The sequence below is a fragment of the Crinia signifera genome, chromosome 9 (genome assembly GCF_055691185.1).
Source record: "Crinia signifera chromosome 9, ASM5569118v1, whole genome shotgun sequence".
Lineage (NCBI taxonomy): Eukaryota > Metazoa > Chordata > Amphibia > Anura > Myobatrachidae > Crinia > Crinia signifera.
The window spans coordinates 34,938,143-34,956,087 of NC_139225.1; the positions used below are offsets into that span (position 1 = coordinate 34,938,143).

At 45.7% G+C, this 17,945-nt stretch overlaps 1 protein-coding gene and 1 pseudogene across 5 annotated transcripts in view; both read left to right on the top strand.

Annotated features, from left to right (window-relative positions):
* The first annotated feature begins 8 nt into the window (after positions 1-8).
* FOXP3 (forkhead box P3) overlaps positions 9-17,945 on the top strand; it is a 119,890-nt gene continuing 101,953 nt past the window's right edge. For 2 of the 5 annotated variants that reach the window (XM_083158799.1, XM_083158801.1), the window contains exon 1: positions 9-119. The gene's annotated coding sequence lies outside the window, so the exon portion shown is untranslated. Of the gene's footprint in view, positions 199-17,945 lie in introns of all 5 variants that reach the window. The other 3 variants (XM_083158800.1, XM_083158802.1, XM_083158804.1) reach the window with 2 other exon arrangements.
* LOC146039996 (U2 spliceosomal RNA) lies at positions 1,784-1,921 on the top strand (annotated as a pseudogene).

Here is a 17,945-nt window from a genome sequence, read left to right on the forward strand (position 1 = left end):
GGACCAATAGAAAGGCAGTATATAAGTCGCCCGTTTAGCGCTTTGCCGCTTATAGCCAGAAAGAGGCTTGAAACGCACTCTGAGGGCGTGTGCCCATAATGCACCGGGGAGGCTGTTCGGTATTGATTCTTTCTGATTCTACAATCTTTATTTCGTTCAGTAATATCACACTTTACTATGGAGAGCAGAATCCTAGTCGTGGGTTTCCTTTATATTCTAATACAAATTTCCTTATATTGAAAGTGCAGTTTTGATAGATATATTATATCTTTATTTTATTAACAGTTTCTTATATAGCGCATATAAATACTATAGTACTTAATCTTTGTGGCCACAGCTTACACAAGTTATGTTAGCCATTTTCAGAATAGCATCATCGTCCTCGCTGTGCTTCGGGCTCGGTGTCTCGCTTCGCTCGCCACAACTTTACTAAAGGTGATTGATGGTGGTGTGGTGCAGATCATGCCACATAAATTCCATAGCGTAAGCTGTGGCTGCAAAGATGAGGAAGTACTATATAAATATATATATATATATATATATATCACACACATGGTATTTATTATTATTTATTTACAGTTTCTAATATAGCACAGCAGATTCTGTTGAGCTTTACAATTGTAAACAGATAAAACAAACTGGGTAACAACAGACAGATTTGGAGGTAGAAGGGCCCTGCTGCAAGCTTACAATCTATAGGGATATAGGAAGGAAACACAAGGACAGGCACCAGTAATAGCATTGCTTGTATGGTAATCATAAATTAAGAGAGAAGTCCAGAAACAGCGTTGTGGGGTAGATGTATGAAAAAGTGCTAACAGATAACGGAGAAGTGATAAAGTGCCTGGTACTTTATCACCAGTTTTGCTATGTGGCCATGCTAAAACTGATGCAAGGCATGCTGGGATGTGTAGTTCATCAACATCTGGAGGGCCGCAATTGCCCAGCCCTGCTTAAGGCAGTGGTTCCCAAACTGTGTGCCTAGGCACCCTGGGGTGCCTCAGGACACTTGCAGGGGTGCCTTGGGTTGGTGGACCAGGATCAATTCATATTATTTATGGTCAATGTAGTTGTACCAGGCAAAACCAGTGCTTGTGGCTGCCAATCATAATATATGTGGACAAACAGAAGCAAATCCTGTCCCTCACCAGATAACTGTGACATATAAACACAATGCACTTAATTCAATATTTTTTTTTCTGAATTTCTCGATAAGAAGCATCTGGCCTAGGGGTGCCATGAAAACATTTTGATGCTCTAGGGCGCCATGATTCAAAAAAGTTTGGGAACCCCTGACTTAAGGACATCCCCACTTTACTGTGGAGCCAATTGTTAGCCTCCCACAGGTATATCTAGGATCCATGGGTATTCATTTGGGCTGAAACAACTTCCTCCATTTCCAGGATGTTGCGGTCATGGTGATCCTGCCATGTTCACTTTGTTCAGACCGGTTTCTGTGGAACCTTGAAACCTGCATTTTGGAGTTCCAGAATTCCAACCCCCATTTTTATTGTCTTCCCTGGTTCAAGTACAGTTATACCCAGAATTCCCGGATCCCGGCTTCAGTTTGTTACCTGTGCAAGCGGGTATGGTTTCCAACAATCTGGGTTCCATTCTATTCCATGCCATTACATTTGAAGAGTTGACTGCGGGAGTTTCGTGCAGGTGACCGAGACCTGCTTGTCTCACACAGCAAAATATATACCTCCTTGTGGGGGTCCCTGGGAAAGACCGCCAGCGGGTCTAACTCTTCCCTCTGCTAGGGATCCTAGTTCTGCGTTGCAACTCTCGGCCTTCTGGCTAAGATCAAGTGTAGTATCTGTTCTTATCAGTTGGGTCTGGAACGCCCCCTGGCAGAGAATAGAGAAAAGCTGTACCGTAGTATCCTGCTACTGAGCATGAGGTGAGCAATCCACCTCATGTTCTGGGCAAGGGCTAGGGAAAGCTGAGTATCGATGCCCTGCTAGGGAGGGAATACCATTCTTTTCACTGGTAGGGAGGGGAGAAGCATCGGGCTTTGAGATGGGGCTCTTGTTCAGGGGTCTTTGCCTCTGTGGGAGAGTCACTCGAAAAGCCCGGTCTAGTATCCACTCCCGGGAAGAATGGAAAAGCTGGGACCGAGTAGATTGCTCTCTGGTCCGGTGGTAACATGTCGCCCCCGGCCAGGGAGACAGCGAAAAGCCCAGCCCAGTACTCAATCCCCGGGAGAGGTGAAACGTCGGGACTGAGTAGGTGGTTTCTTCTTCCTCAGTTGGTCTATTTGGGCCTCTGCGGGGGAGACTCACCGAAAAAGCCCGGTGGAGTATCCATTCCCATGCCGGGGGTCGGAAAGGGCCCACTGGTTGAGCGGAGAAACACTTGGTCGGACGCTGACTGGCTGGCTGCTTGGAGTCCGAGGCTGCACTGTGCCCCCGGGGAAACTCGGGGGTGCCGAACATGCACGGGTGATCCCCAAATCACCATGCACTAGTAAGCACTAGCACTGCGCACTTCCCCTCTAGGTTAGCGCTTCACGTCCTTACCTCGTCCTTTTGGATGGGGTAGGACAATTTTTCACACCCCCACCCCGGCCTTCTGGCTGGGGTCCTCTTTATTATTTATTTCTCTTCTTCTCCACGTTCGTGCACTTTTTCACGTTTTCTGTTTTTTTGTAGTGTGTCACGTTTTTTTGGGTTGTGTGGTCGTCCCTTACGGGCCTTCCATTTCCCCAACGTGCCAAAGCTCTCCCCCTTCGGGGAGAGCTGCGGTCCCTCCGAGGATGACCCCGAGCCGCAAGGCGGAGGGAAATCCACTGAGGGTCTCTCCAAACCTTAGGGTGCGGAGGACCCACCGTCCTAACCCTTCCGGGGGTTGAGGAATGAGGGTCTCTCTAAGCTTCGGCGAAGAGGACCCACCGTTCCCTATTTTCCCCTCTTCGGCCTTATGGTTGAGAGGGGTTAGGGGAAAAACGGGGCCCGTCTCCTTCGGGAGATAAGCCCACTCGATCGCACGGCCACTTTTGCACGTGTTTAGGCACAGCACTGGTGGTAGGGAGCACACCTCGGGCTCCTGAGTTTTTTCAAACTCAACTCCATTTATGAAAGGGCAGTACATCCGACCACCCAGATTCCTATCTACATCCATCCGAGGTGCTGGGCAGCCCCCGACTCCCTCCCTGTGTTGTTCAGTAGCTGTGCGAGCGTGTACGGCATCTATCTAATGATAACCGGCTGCTCTGCAGAAGCAAAGCAGTAGTGATCGCTGGCTACTACCCACACACAGGACACTGTGGCCCTTATTGAGATCTGATTGCAGTACAAATGTGTTCTCAAACTTTTTGGCCCGATCCCTCGGATTTGGGTGAAATCGGCCCAGTGTATGGGGGCTTTTAGATTTGGGTGAGTTATTTTGTTTCTGTGCAGGGTAAATACTGGCTGCATTATTTTTACACTGCAATTTAGATTTCGGTTTCAACGCACCCCGCCCAAATTGAACTCTCAAATTGAATGGTTTTGCCCATTTTGAGAACAAATATGTATTGCGATCAGATCTGAATAAGGGCCTATGACCCATGAGAGGGACAGCCTGCAATTAGACTGTCCTGCAGTCGGGACAGTTGCGAGGAAGTGCATGTTCTGCCATCTTAAAACTGCATCCATAGATTATGGATTGACTGATGGGCCAAGGGTTAGGGCAACTGGCTGTCATGTTCTCACAACACATTATTTTCTTCTCATTTCTAGGAATTAATATATTTGTTTTAGAAGTATACAATGTGGTGGAGATTGGAGCCATAATTGTGAATCGTGTATGAAAATAAAATTGGCCTGGTTTTAAATTGTATTTTATTTCTGACCATCGGTCCAGCATCTAACAGCTACGGAGCCACATCTGAGTATATACCAGTCAGAATATCCTGTACCTTATGGTTAGTAAGGAGGACAGCCAACTTCTTGTGACAGAGGCCCTTATTCTGATCTGTGCGGCCAGATCAGAATATGCGGCCAGGACCGTGCAGGCGAATCCCCGCCTTCCATACGGATCGCCACCTCCGTCCGTACGCGGATATGTGGCGGTCCGCATGAAAGTGGACGGGGATACGCCTCCTCCATCTTGGGAGCAGCCCCTGCATTCGATGGTCGCCGACCATCGAATGCAGGGCCGCACGCTCCACCAGCTCCCGCCACCCTAGACCACACGGACACTTGTCCGTATGAAATCATGTATGGGGGCGGGCAGCTGACATCCGGCGATGTCAGATGCCTGCCCCCTACACATGCGTCACGGCTTCATTACCATGCATACGCCCAGCGTTTGCATGGGAACGCCCATGAAACGCGGGGCGTATGCATAGGGTAATGAGGCTAAGTAGCCCTTCACGCCCCTCTCCGCCCCCTGTGCGGCGTCTAAAAAAAATGTACGGCGAAACCGCTTGCACATGCGCAGAGTGACCTCTGCACATGCGCAGACGACAAACATCGGCGGTACGACCGCAAGCGGAAAACACCACACCGATCAGAATAAGGGCCAGAGTCTAATTCCCTCATTAATTCTCAGAAACAAATTGTTATTCAATTCCAATTAACCTTGAACGCCCCCTGAGGTTTCGTAGTCCCTGCACGCAGGTGTCGACTCAATTTTCAATGTATCACGAGTACTTGTTGCAATTTCTCCAACATGCGCTTGTGATTGGATTGTTTAACTCAAGCCATAAACACAGTTCATGTGCTGCCATTGTGCTTTCTGACATGCATAGTATATAGTAGAGATGTGCAGGTTCTGATTTCAAAGTAGGATCTTATTGGCTATCCCAAATCACATGACAGTTGTTGACAGTTGATGGCCAATAATATCCTGCTTTGAAATCAGAGCCTGCACATCTCTAGTATATAGGGCCTAATTTAGACATTTTAGCAAGGCTGCCATTTTTGCAGATGGACAAAAACCATGCTGCACTGCAGATGGGGCAGATGTTATGTGCAGAAAGAGTTAGAATCTGCCACGTCGAAGGCGAGGTCGGTCTGAAAAGGGGATAGAGCCAAAGGTGATTGGGCGAGACCTTTGTATACAGGGGGCATGGTCTAGTCCTGGGGTAGCCAACCCTAGTCCTCGAGAGCTACCAACAGTGCATGTTTTGTGTGGAGGGAGAATAAAATAGTGTGCCCGAAGTGAAACGTCCATGTCAACATTCGGGTCAAAAAATTTGAAAACCCCATGTTGACCTTTTTACTGTCGACCTTTATGCATGTCGACCGAATGCTTGCCTATCTTATGATCCATACCCCTGCTCTTCTCACTCACTAAGGGCCTTATTCTAGTTCACTCTTTCCGACAAAATCCTTCTTAGAAGGACAAAACCATGTGCACTGCAGGTGGGGCAGATGTTACTTGTGCAGAGAGAATTAGATTTGGGTGAGTTATTTTGTTTCTGTGCAGGGGAAATACTGACTGCTTTATTTCTATGCTGCAATATAGATCTCACTTTAAAGAAAAACCTCACCCAAATCTAACCCCCTCTGCACATGTTACATCTGCCCCACCTGCAGTGCACATGGTTTTGCCCATCTAAGAAGGAATTTGTCAGAGTGAACTAGAATAAGACCCCATGTGCACTGCAGGGGGGGCAGATGTATAATGTGCAGAGAGAATTAGATTTGGGGGAGTTATTTTGTTTCTGTGCGGGGTAAATACTGACTGCTTTATTTTTACACCAATATAGATCTCACTTTGAAGTAAAACCCCACCCAAATCTAATTCTATCTGCACAAGTAACATCTGCCCCACCTGCAGTGCACATGGTTTTGTCCATCTAAGAAGGATTTTGTCAGAGTGAACTAGAATAAGGCCCTATGTGTGCAGGTCCCATAAGTGTGACTTGGCAATAGTGTTCAAAGCAAGAAGTTCACAAAGTCCCTCCACAGTCACGGTGTGCTAAGCAAGTGCAGAGTAATATTACATCATTGTTTGAAAGTCTTTATTTCCATGACAATGGTTTGTGCTGCAGGGTCTCTGGTGGCTCTGTAAGTCCATAGTGGTCCAACCTCAAACTCCAATCCAATACGCACAGGACCCAATAGAATGTCAAACACATCCGTTTTGGGCCATTTCTCGGCCCAATCCTTTGGGATTTGGCCCAAACGTATGAAATCGGCCCAGTGTATGGGGGCCTTTAGATTTGGGTGAGATATATTGTTTCTGTGCAGGGTAAAAACTGGCTGCTTTATTCTTACACTGCAATTTAGATTTAAATTTCAACACCATCCCACCCAAACCTACTTCTCTCTGCACATGTTAAATCTGCCCCACCTGCAGTGCAGCATTGTTTTGCCCATTTTGAAAACAAATTTACATTGTAATCAGCTCTGAATTAGACCCATTACGTCATATTATTGTTTCAGAAAAAAATGGAGTTTGCAACTAACATTTTTAATTGAGCCTAATTTTGTGCTAGTCCTTTCTGTGATAGAGTGAGCTGTGGGTATCACTTTGTGTGTCCTTATTACAGCAGTGGTCCTGTGTGGACTGCGGTGGTGTTGTTTCTTCTTGTTATTACAATGTGTGATATTGCTCTGTAACTCGTTCTTGCTTCCATGCTGTTCTTCTTTAGTGCACCTGCTGGGAAAGTCTGATTGCGAAACCTTCTGGGTAGCGCCTCTAGTCTAGATGATCAGCATCAGTATTGAGGTTACACGGAATATAAGACCTGATCTATTTGAGTGATCGGTCAGGGTCACTGCAGCAAAGGGTCGGGAGGGAAGCCTCTGTTTAACCATACCTCCCAACTGTCCTGATAACAGCGATACAGTCCCGCTTTTTAGAGACTGTCCTGCTGTCACTTCCACGTGTGGCAATGTCCTGCTGGAGTCAGTTGAGGGGAGACCACCACTGATCCCTTCAGTTCAGGGTGGGACGGAAGCTAGGAAAGTGCTGGACATGCCCCCCAAAACGTTTTAAAAAATGGGGTCGCTGTGCTAGGCCACGCCCCTGCTTCCTCAACCACTAGCCACACCCCTTTTTGGGGCAGCCACATCTTTGGCGTGGCAGGTCCCGCATTGATAATTACAAAAGTTGGGAGGTGTGGGATAACTATCCTGTTTGGGAGATAACTGCTCTACCTCTTGTTCTAAACACCTCTATTTAAAATATGGTTAGTGGATCTACTCCCAGGTCCAATCTCATATGTAATTGATATATCATAAGGGCAACATCTCCATATCTATCAACCCCGCACCTTAGTAAATATACCTCTAGTCATACTAAATGTTAGGGATTTGCTACACAGGGTTTTTTCAATTTATATAACCTACCTACAGTAAATAGGATAAAACTAGAACACAGAAGGCGCAATATATTACACTATCATGGTTTTGGTGTTTTGTTGACCTTAATCATGTTGACACGGCACTAATATCGACATGCAGCTTGTTGACAATGACCATATTGACATCATGTCAACAAATACTTGCCGACATTGGGTTTCTCCTCTCCGGGAGAAGCCTGGAAAGGACGCTTTCATCATGCTTCGGGGGGCGGGACCAGAGCCTGACATCATAAAGCCCCACCCCCAATCACTAAAACTGACACGATTTGCGGGTGTGTGTGGAGGGGGCGGGGCTAAAATGATGATGTGCATATTTTAGCCCCACCCCATCCATGTACCCCCGCGAATGCCGGTATTTAAACGACGGGGTAGGAGGAGGCCGGGGGGAATACGGGGGACTCCAAGGGCTTCCGGGAAGATTGGCTACACCTCCAGGGGGCAGGGAGGGGGACCCGATTTTCAGGAGTCTCCCGTCCTTTCCGTGAGGGTAGTCAAGTATGTGTCAACATGATATTTAATTTTGAGAAAAATTGTGTACCAGCAGTGCCGACAAACCTGCGTTCCAGGTCTAACGGTGCAATGGTGTCTTCTTGTCTGGTACCGTCAGCTGATGGGGAGATGCAGAGGATCCATTGGTTTGTACCCCAACCCGACATCCTAACAATCACAGCCTTACCCTAATGTTGGCATGCTGTGGATGTCATGGTGACTGTATCCTCACGATATAATGTAATAATTTCCGTACCAGTATTATATCAAACCTATTAAGGGCATATTCAATTAAGTATGAAAAAAACTTATGTGCAAAAGTGTGTGCAGCTGTGGGGATTTTGATATTCATTTAGATTTTTTAGACCATTTTCGCTGCGGCAATTCCTATAGGAAATATTGTGGATTTTTTTTTTTCATGAGATGGCAGAACTGGTGGAAGCTTAGGAAAAACGGTTATCTTTTCAGGTAAAAGGTTGGGACTTGGAGCCTGATTCAGACATGATCACTGATCTGCAAAGTTGCAAATGACTGCCAGTAGGTAGCCTCAGCCCAGACAGAAAGAAAACCTTCACCGTGTAATCTGCGAATGGATGTCTAACCACAATTACCAAACTATTGAAAGGTTTCTGCAGTCTGTGCAAATGGGAGTAACTCCGACCCTTCCACCACTCCGCGACAGAGACCGGCTGATCAAGCCAGGTGCTGATGTCACATACCCTTCCTTGAAACACCTGGGTAAGCCTGCATTTGTTCTGGTACTCCCGGCCGGCTTCCTGTCAGTCAACCTCCGGCCACTTTGTGTTTATGATCCATATGCATTTTCTGTCGCTGTTTGGGTTTGCGCATGCTGATCCACTCTGCCAGTCCCTCAATTGGTTACCTGTGTTTTACCGTATTCAATATAAAACACTTCTATTAGCATATAAAGCTATTAACCATACTGCACCAGCATATATCTCTATACTTATCACAGAATATCTCCCATCTCGACCACTCCGATCTGTGCAGGATCTGCGTCTCTCTTCTGCACGGATCACTAGCTCCCATTCACTATTACAGGACTTTCATCGGGCTGCTCCCATTCTATGGAATGCCCTTCCACGCACAATAAGACTCTCCACTAGCCTCCAAACTTTCAAGCGTTCCCTGAAAACTCACCTCTTCAGGCAAGCCTATCATATTTAAGTTCTACATGCATAACACTCTGAGGCACTTATGTATTATATAGCTTCCCTTCTGGACTTGGAACTTGGTGGAACTGCTATGCTATTACTGGTACCTGCCCTTGTGTTTCCCTCCTATAGATTGTAAGCTTGCAGCAGGGGCCTCTTACCTCCAAGTCTGTCTGTTGTTACCCAGTTTGTTTTATCACTGTTTACTATTGTAAAGCGCAACGGGATCTGCTGAGCTATATAAGAAACTGTAAATAAATAATAATAAATGCGTGATGCGTACGATACTCATGCAGTCATTCAATAGTTTAATTTACAAAATTGCTGCTCAGTGATCAACTATAAAGGTGCCCACACACTAGACAGATCTTAAGATGTGCGCATAAATTAGCCTTGAAATCTTTTGTCCGTCCTGGACAAAAGATTTCAGGCAAGCGCACATCTTTACCAAAGATTTCTTAAGATCTCATGTGCGTTCCTATGGATCTTTTGTTAAATCTTCTGATCTTTCATGCAGCATGTAAAGACCCCCACACACTAGAATGATCGATTGTCCGATTTCCAACCGATCGTCCGACATATCGGCCGATTGTTACCGACCGATATATCAGAAGATCGGTCGGAAATCGGACAAAAAATCGTTCTAGTGTGTGGGGGCCTTAAGATCAGAAGATTTAGCAAAAGATCTGCGGCAGTGCGCATCAGGACGATTTTCGACCTTTTATCGGTAAAATCGATCAATATATCGGATGATTTATCGGAAATCAGCAAATCGGCTAAAAAATCGTTTTAGTGTGTGGGCACCTTAAATCAGGCCCTTGGCTCAAAATCCTCCACCCAATGACTAAATAGGCAATTGGAGCTTTTCAATTAGCTTAATTGGGCCAATAATTATATGTCATTATTTGAGTGACATTCTGAAAAGTGCACAATAATGGATTAAAAGATGTGGGACAGATATGTGACAAAATGTAAAATCAGAGTGGCCTCAAATTACCCCCAAACCAACTTTTTTATTTTTTTTTACATTTTCCAAAGCTAACAAAAGTATTAAGAAGAAAAAAATGAGCTTTTCAGAATATTTTTGGGGGTTAAAGAAATGCAATAATCAGCCATTTTAAAAGCTCAAATACTTTGCTTTGGCACAGGTATACCGCTTTCTGATTGCAAAGCCCATGTACGACCCTTTCACACTAAAACTGGGTCGCCCATTATATAAAGAGTGACCCGGGTTCAACCCTTCTTATAACCCTGGTCGAATTGCCAGGTTGGTCGACCCGGGTCATTCAGTTTGGTGCTTTCACACCGCTCCTCGACTCGGGTCAACCCAACAACAGCCCGGATTCAAGATGCGGTTTCAAGGTAGACATCTGTATTGTTGCACAATATATATTTTTTTTTTTAGGTTTTTGAGGTGGGTATGGGTCATTTAAGTTCACATGCATTGGGTTGACCACTGATGGTCGACAGGGCTTAGGTCGAAATAGGTGGACATGGCTAAGGTCGACAGGGTTGGTCAACACAAACATAGGTCAACATGAGGTTTAAGGTCAAAAGGTCGGCATGAGTTTGTTTTATTGACCCAACTGTCAACATGGACACCGTCTAAGTGTACCACGTCCCCTCGCATGGCTCTCTGCGCTCACCATGCTTCAGGCTCGATGCCTCGCTACTCTTGGCACACTATTTTATTCTCCCACCACGCCATAGTGAATGGTAGAGTGAGAATTACCTCCTGTCGGCTCAAAAAAAACCCCACCTTCCAACCCTGTTGACCTTACCCATGTTGACCTTTTCCAGGTGTCGGCCTAAGCCCTGTCAACCTTCAGTGGTCAATTCAATGCATGTCGACCTAAATAGGATCAACCCAGTGACCATATCAACTTGATTTCTCCATATTTCCAAAAAATAGCATACAAAAAAAGACCGTACCCGATTTTGGGTAGCAGGAGAATCGGGAATGCGCATACATGTGGTAAATGAAAAGTGGGCGCAATATCCACATTCATTTTAGGGGCAAAAAATTTTTCTTGTTGCGTTGGACATGCCCCCAGTGGTTTCAGTTCAGATTTCGAAATAATGCTGGGTACACACCAGGACGACTAGGGCCCGATCCCCTCAATCTAGATCCAATTCCGATCAATTGGATGTAGATTGTGTGGTGATTGGGCCCTTTTCTGTCCTGGTGTGGACCGATACCGATCCAATGCGCGGTCCCGCGGGTCGGTCGGTCGTTATTGAGATCCTACCTGCTGCAGGTAGGATCTGAATGACGACCATACAGCCGGGTGCGGGTCGCCATCGGATCGGACCCGCTCACGGTGCACATCGTGAGCGGGTCGTGCTCCCCCGCGTCACCGTGAGCGGGTCGGACGAGACACTGATGACCCGCTCACGATGCACGTCGTGGTGTGTACCCTGCATAAGACAACCATCCTCAACAAAGAACAAGCTGGCGGATCAGAAAATAATTAGATTTACCGGTACTATTAAATGCCGAGCAAATGGCAAAGATAAGTGAAAATCACCCAGCGTATCCTCCTCCTAATACCCTGTACTCACTGTGATGCTGGGCAAGGACTTATCTCAGAGGAATTAGCTGGTCGCACACATATGTGGAAGAATACGCATGTACGAGAGTAACTTACATACATGTGTCATGCAAAGATGAATAACAATAATATAATAAAAGGATGTATTTTGGTTTTGAATAACCTTAATGATATATCGCATAAATAAAAGGTATAGGGTTGTTGGGTCGACACACAAAAGGTCTACATGCATTGGGTCAACCACTAAAGTTCAACATGGTTTAGGTGGACACCTGAAATAGGTTGACATGCTTAAGGTCGACATGGCTGGAAGGTCGGCACAAGCATTAGGGCGACAGTATCTAGTACAACAGTCAAAAGGTCAACATAGGTTTTTCTCTTTTCTTTTGGAGCCGACATGTGCCGACTGGAGGTATTTCTTGCCTGACCACCCACTAGGGCGTGGAGGGAGAGTAGAATAGTGTGCCGAGCTTTTCAAGGCACCGTGCCCAACGTATGGTGAGCACAGCGAACCATGTGAGTGGATGCAGTGCACCAATACAGTGTCCGTGTCGACATTTGGGAAAAATAAAGAGTAAAAAACCCATGTTGACCTTTTGACTGTCAACCTAATGCTTGTGTCGACCTTTCATCTCTCGACCTTAAGCAATTTGACCTATTTCAGTTCTACCCGGTAATTTTGTGAATAACATGTGTCCTTTTTCTGTGTGAAAGGGCACACCCGGGTCGTAAATCCCGTGTCTCCGACCCTGGAATTGACCAGGGTCGAGGACACGGGATTTATCACCTGTGTTGACCCTTTCACACAGAAGAAATACCCCTGTTGTTCAGTAAATTACCGGGTAGAGATTTTCAACCTGGTAATTTGTTCTTCTGTGTGAAGGGGGGTCAGGCTGCTCCCGGCAAAATGACATGGCATTTGAAATTCTGTGTATTTGCCGGGATTTTCAGACTTTTCTGGCTGAAAGGGATATGACAGACACCAGGGCCGGATTATAGAGTGGAAGGTCCCTACTCACCCACGAGCAACTGGGTCCTGCTGCTGAGAGCTGGGGTTCTGTCATGCCGAGTAGGGTGTGTGTCATAAAGGAGAGGAGCAGCATTAACCATACATATACTGTATATGCATGTCATCAGACCCCCCCCCCCCCCCCATCTGATTTGCAGGGCCACGTCTAGGAGGCGGGGCTAAATTATGTAATTCCCGTCTTTTAGCCCTGTTGCAGAGTTTTCCTGCTTTTATCATTCTCCCACCCGTTCACTAAGATTAATGCATATCCACTTTATTCGCTTCCGGATCACATGTTGCAGAATGCCCCATTACAGATTGGTTATGGGAAAGATCGGACAGGTTCACAGGTTACAGAAGAAATCTTCAGTCGTTACCATTGCCAGTTAGATGGTCCATTATATGGTAGAACAGGAACATGGATGCACATGGGTGCTTGATTTGTTTCTATAGAAACTACAGCAAGATCTGCACTACTACCAATCAAATTCGATTGCGTGCTGTGTCCAAGGTGCCCATACACGGTACAATTGCTGGGTGCGATGAGATGTGTGCTCCCACACACATCTCATCGCACAGCACAAAAAGTTTGTGCTGCACATAGTTTTTGTACTAGATTGCATCTCATATTACATTGCAAAACACATGCAATGCGATCTAATCCAAACTGCATACAATAATTGTACCGTGTATGGGCACTGTAATGGTTGGCCAAGCCTCCCCTGGGGCTGGCCACACCCCTTATGCATGGGCCAATTATACCACTGCATTACCCATTTGTTTTGTGTTTTGTTTTTTTTGTTTTGCAGGATGTTTTTGAAAGACTACAAAACTTGTTGTTTGGGACATTCTCTCCAATGTTTGATACATCTCACCCTATTAGTGTTACCAGTAGATCGCTAATTTAGAATTAGATTTATCTGTCAGTTGGTTTTTAAAGGTTTAATGTTAGCAAATTCCATTCATTCACATTTTCCATACAGCCTTTCTCCAAGTGAACCACTTTGTATAGCAAGTTGACATTTGCGATATAGAGATGTGGTTCTATTTCAGATATTTGTGCCTGAGCTATTTTATACTGTACTAGTTCCCAGCCCGTCAGAATGATAAAACAACATAACAGAAATGTCAGCGTTGGTGTCTGTGAACAGAGTAACACTTGTATTACTTTGTCAGGCGCCATCTAGTGCCCGCTGGCATGCAAAACACTTTAATTCCCCTAGATGAGGAGCAGAATTATCCTTTTATTATTTAGGATAATGAATTGTCTATCTCCCATGTAGTGGCTGGTTACTAGGCTGAATTTATTTTTTTTACTTCCCTTTCTGTGTGTAAGCCTCGAGTTGGGGACAGCGTGAAGCAACTCCTAGGTGACATTACAGCCACATGCTAAAAAGTTCAGTCACAAGCATTATTATTGGACTCTGTAAATAGTACTTAACTAAGCTAGATTCATTAAGCGTCGATTTTGACCACATGATTTATAACCGTAATAATAATGCAATACCCACCTAGTTTTGGATTTAAAGTCCTTGTCCTTTTCAGTATCGGTCATAGCATCACAGTAGTCAGGTCGACCACTATTGGTTGACAGGCAAAATGTCGACACAAGAAAAATGTTGACATGCATTAATTCGACGTGGTCAAAAGGTTGACACAAGCAATATGTCAACATGGAAAAGGTCAATGTGAAAAAGGTCCACATGAGTTTTCATGTGTCGACCTTTTCCCTAACAACCAACAGTGGTCGACCTATTGACTGTTGACCTAATTACTATCGACCGCATCCCATCATTTTAAATCAGTAATGAGTAAATCTGCCCTTACTCCTCCTCTATACACCAAATGTCACGTATGTCCAGGGCTATTTTTCTGCAGGCTCCAGCAGGAACTGAGGTCCTTATTCTAGTTCACTCTTTCTGACAAAATATTTCTTAGATGGACAAAACCATGTGCACTGCAGGTGAGGCAGGTGTTACTTGTGCAGAGATAACTAGATTTGGGTGGGGTTTTACACCTGCCTCACCTGCAGTGCACATGGTTTTGTCCATCTAAGAAATATTTTGTCAGAAAGCGTGAACTAGAATAAGGGCCTCAGTTCCTGCTGGAGCCTGCTGAAGAAATAGCCCTGCGTATATCCACTTTCATGTATCTGAAATAAACTTTCTGGGCCTGATGAAAAGGTGGAGGTCGCTGTGCCCCCTGTAACGTCTGTTGCCAGTGTACTGACATGCGAATGCTATCTGGTGTACTAGCACCCTTCCAGTGATGCCCATCACGCTTCATTTCTGATACCATTTGTCCTGACAATTGAACCTCTGGGCGTACACTCAGCACCGTAGGGGCTCTCAGAACTTTTTGTGCATTCAAAGCAGCAGATCATCTCTTCATTAGGTGAACATTGAACTAGCGTGGTGTCTGCGTGCGCCTTTGAATCGTGACCTTTGTATGTTATGGGACTCTATTTATTAAGCCTGAAAAATAGATCGACAGAGATAAAGTAGCAACCAACTTACTCCTAACTGTCATAATTCAAACCCTGGGGCTATACTGTAAATTAAGCCTGGTAAATTGATAAAGCCAATTGACTGCTAACTGTCATTTTTCAAACACAGCTGATTGGCTGGAGCTTTATCAACTTTCAGTTATCCCCGCTGTATCACTTTACCTGGCTTAGGGCTTATGTTTTAACATCCATCCCCCCACGTCGCCCCCCTCTGCCGGGTACCATATTCATAATAATCGCATATGCACAAAGGGCAGCTCTTCCGACAAGAGCTGTCCTTTGCGATGCAGCTCTGGCGCTGAACTTCCGGGTCTGCGGGGCATACTGGGAGGGATCCGTGACGGATCCCTCACACAGCACTGCAGTAATATGCCCATAGGCTTCGATAGGGAATCGGCTGCAAAAGCTGGCAATTCCCTCTGCAACGATGAACCGGAGGAGGGGCATTCGAGCATATGGAAATGCGGTAAAAACCCGATAACTGGGTTTTTACCGCATTTCTGCTTTAGAGCATCCCGTCCCGTATACATCTGCCCCCCCCCCCCCCCCCCAGTCTGTAACATGTCAGTTAGCAGCTGATTGGCTGGTACATCATCTCTCTCTACTTTATCAGTCCTCAAGACTTAAGGGCCCCATACAGCAGCAATTAATTGTGACAATTTTCAGTAATGGAGATGATTGCCACAATTAATTTTAGATGTGTGGGCTCCCCCTTTTGGCAATCCCAATCAAAATCGCCAATCGATTGCTTAATCAGGTTTTTAAACATGCTTAATAATCTGGTATTATCTGCAGATCTTTTTTATATGTGTGGGCATTCCCAATTCGTCTTCTTCATCTATTTACATTATGAACAGCTGAAATGACAATCGATTGGGGCAATTTCCAGATATGAAGATGCAATCTTTAGATGGAAAAATCTGCCGATCACTGAAATAAATCTGTAATGTGTGGGCAAAGTCAGATAGATTGTAAAATCCATTTATCTGGCCAAAAAATCCCTGGATCTGGAAATCCATAAATTGTGATTGCTGATGTATGGGGCCCATTAGTAAATAGACCTCATGTGTGTACATTTACTAAAGCTTCTAAAAAGGTGATGTTGCCCATAGCAACGAATCAGATTTAACTGACACAACTTCTGTTTCCAACTCCCTCAATGACAATATACAGATGGAGCTGGCCTGGTCTTTGCAGGGGATGGCGGCAGAATCGCCAGCCTCCATCCCTCACCAGCCGCCTTCTGTATCTGCGAAAGGGGACGCGCGCGCACGAGATGCGCGCGTGTCCCTTTCCGACAGTGCTTCCCCCGGGTCCCCGCCGGCTTGCCGGCGGTCACCCGGGGTCCCCACCCGCACCCCCACCCCTAACCCTGTCCGTCTCCCTGAAGCGGAGACGGACAGGTTCCCGTCGCTCTGCCGCCCAGAAACTGAGACGCGCGTGCGTGTGAGACACACTCGTGTCTCAGTCAGATGGGGTGCCTCGCTGCTGGCGGATCGCCAGCGGAGACAGTCTGGCGATTCGCCAGCAAGAGGGAGCCCGGCTCCATCTGTATGTATTCAACTTGGTTGTTATGTTCAGTATTTATGCAGCCATGACTAGAACAGTAATGGGGGTGTTTGTGTGTGTGCGCGCGCACCAGCTGGGTGGAGACACTTGCACAGTTACACAGTTACAGATAGTGGTGGCGTGGGGGGGGGGTGATCGGGTACTTTTTACAGGGTACCTGTTGCAGGGAGCTGGGCAGTGGTGAGTGAAATGACAGGCTGCCGCCGCAGCACAGCCTTTCTCCCCAGCTCAGCACAAGCTGCTCAGTCCCATGTGCTGAGCTGGGGAGAGAGGCAGCTGCAGCAGCAGCCTGTCCTCTCTCTCCCACTCGTTTAGTTTTTTTCATGGCGCATCGACTTGAGCAGTGCACAAGACCCATCTGCATAACGATTTGCTTTCAACTTTGAAACAGCCCCATAGTATCAAGATAAAACCTGCCTCGCCACATACGAATGTCAGCTTGACAAAATACCCAAAAGCAGAGAAGTTTTTAGGAAATTGATATTTGCAAAAAAGAAAAATAGACTTTGATGCTAGAGAGCCTTAAACGTTTAGTTACGTTATTCTAATGTTCCACAAAGGTATTTCTTTTACAAAGCCTAAAATAATGGCTGAATCAGTCATCCGAGTTAAGGTGCCTACACACAACCATTTTTTTTCTTATTACCATGCAATTTTATTTGATGACGTCTTATCGCTACAGTGTAGCACATGGAAGATCTTACGGGAAAGTTCTTAATAAAATAGGTCTTCCAAAAATATTTGTCACGAAAGTTTAATCATTCGGATTGGTCAGTGTTCGTAACCACGGCCTCGCTGCGTGTGTGGGGGCAGGTTGATCAATCATACTTAAACCACTGCTTTTCTACTCTGGTACAATATTCCAAATTGATGTAGAATTTTTTGTGTTTATGTATAAATCATTTAAAGGATAAAGGATTGTTTTGTGAACGGATCATTCCAATTCAATGAAACACTGTGTGTGGGTACCTTTACGATTTCGTCATGTCTGGTTGGATATACCCTTTGTACATCCAATGTGAATATGCTATGAATTTGTTAACTAGAGCGCAACGTCCCTCGCATTTGTATCAATCAAAAGACATTAATACAAGTAGTGGCGTTATAACCATTTCAATAAATATGCCCATAAACAAATACATAAATTCCCATCAGCCTCCCCACCCACCAAACACACTGCATTTCCTCCATCACCACCACCCCCCTCCCTTTATGCACTAGTTGGAATAAAAAAGAGACATCCCAGAAATTCTCACACACCCCGACCCCCTCCCTCCACCGCCCGCACCCACCCGCCAAGTCTTTCTTTTGTCAATTACATCTCTAGAAAAAAAAGGAAACATTT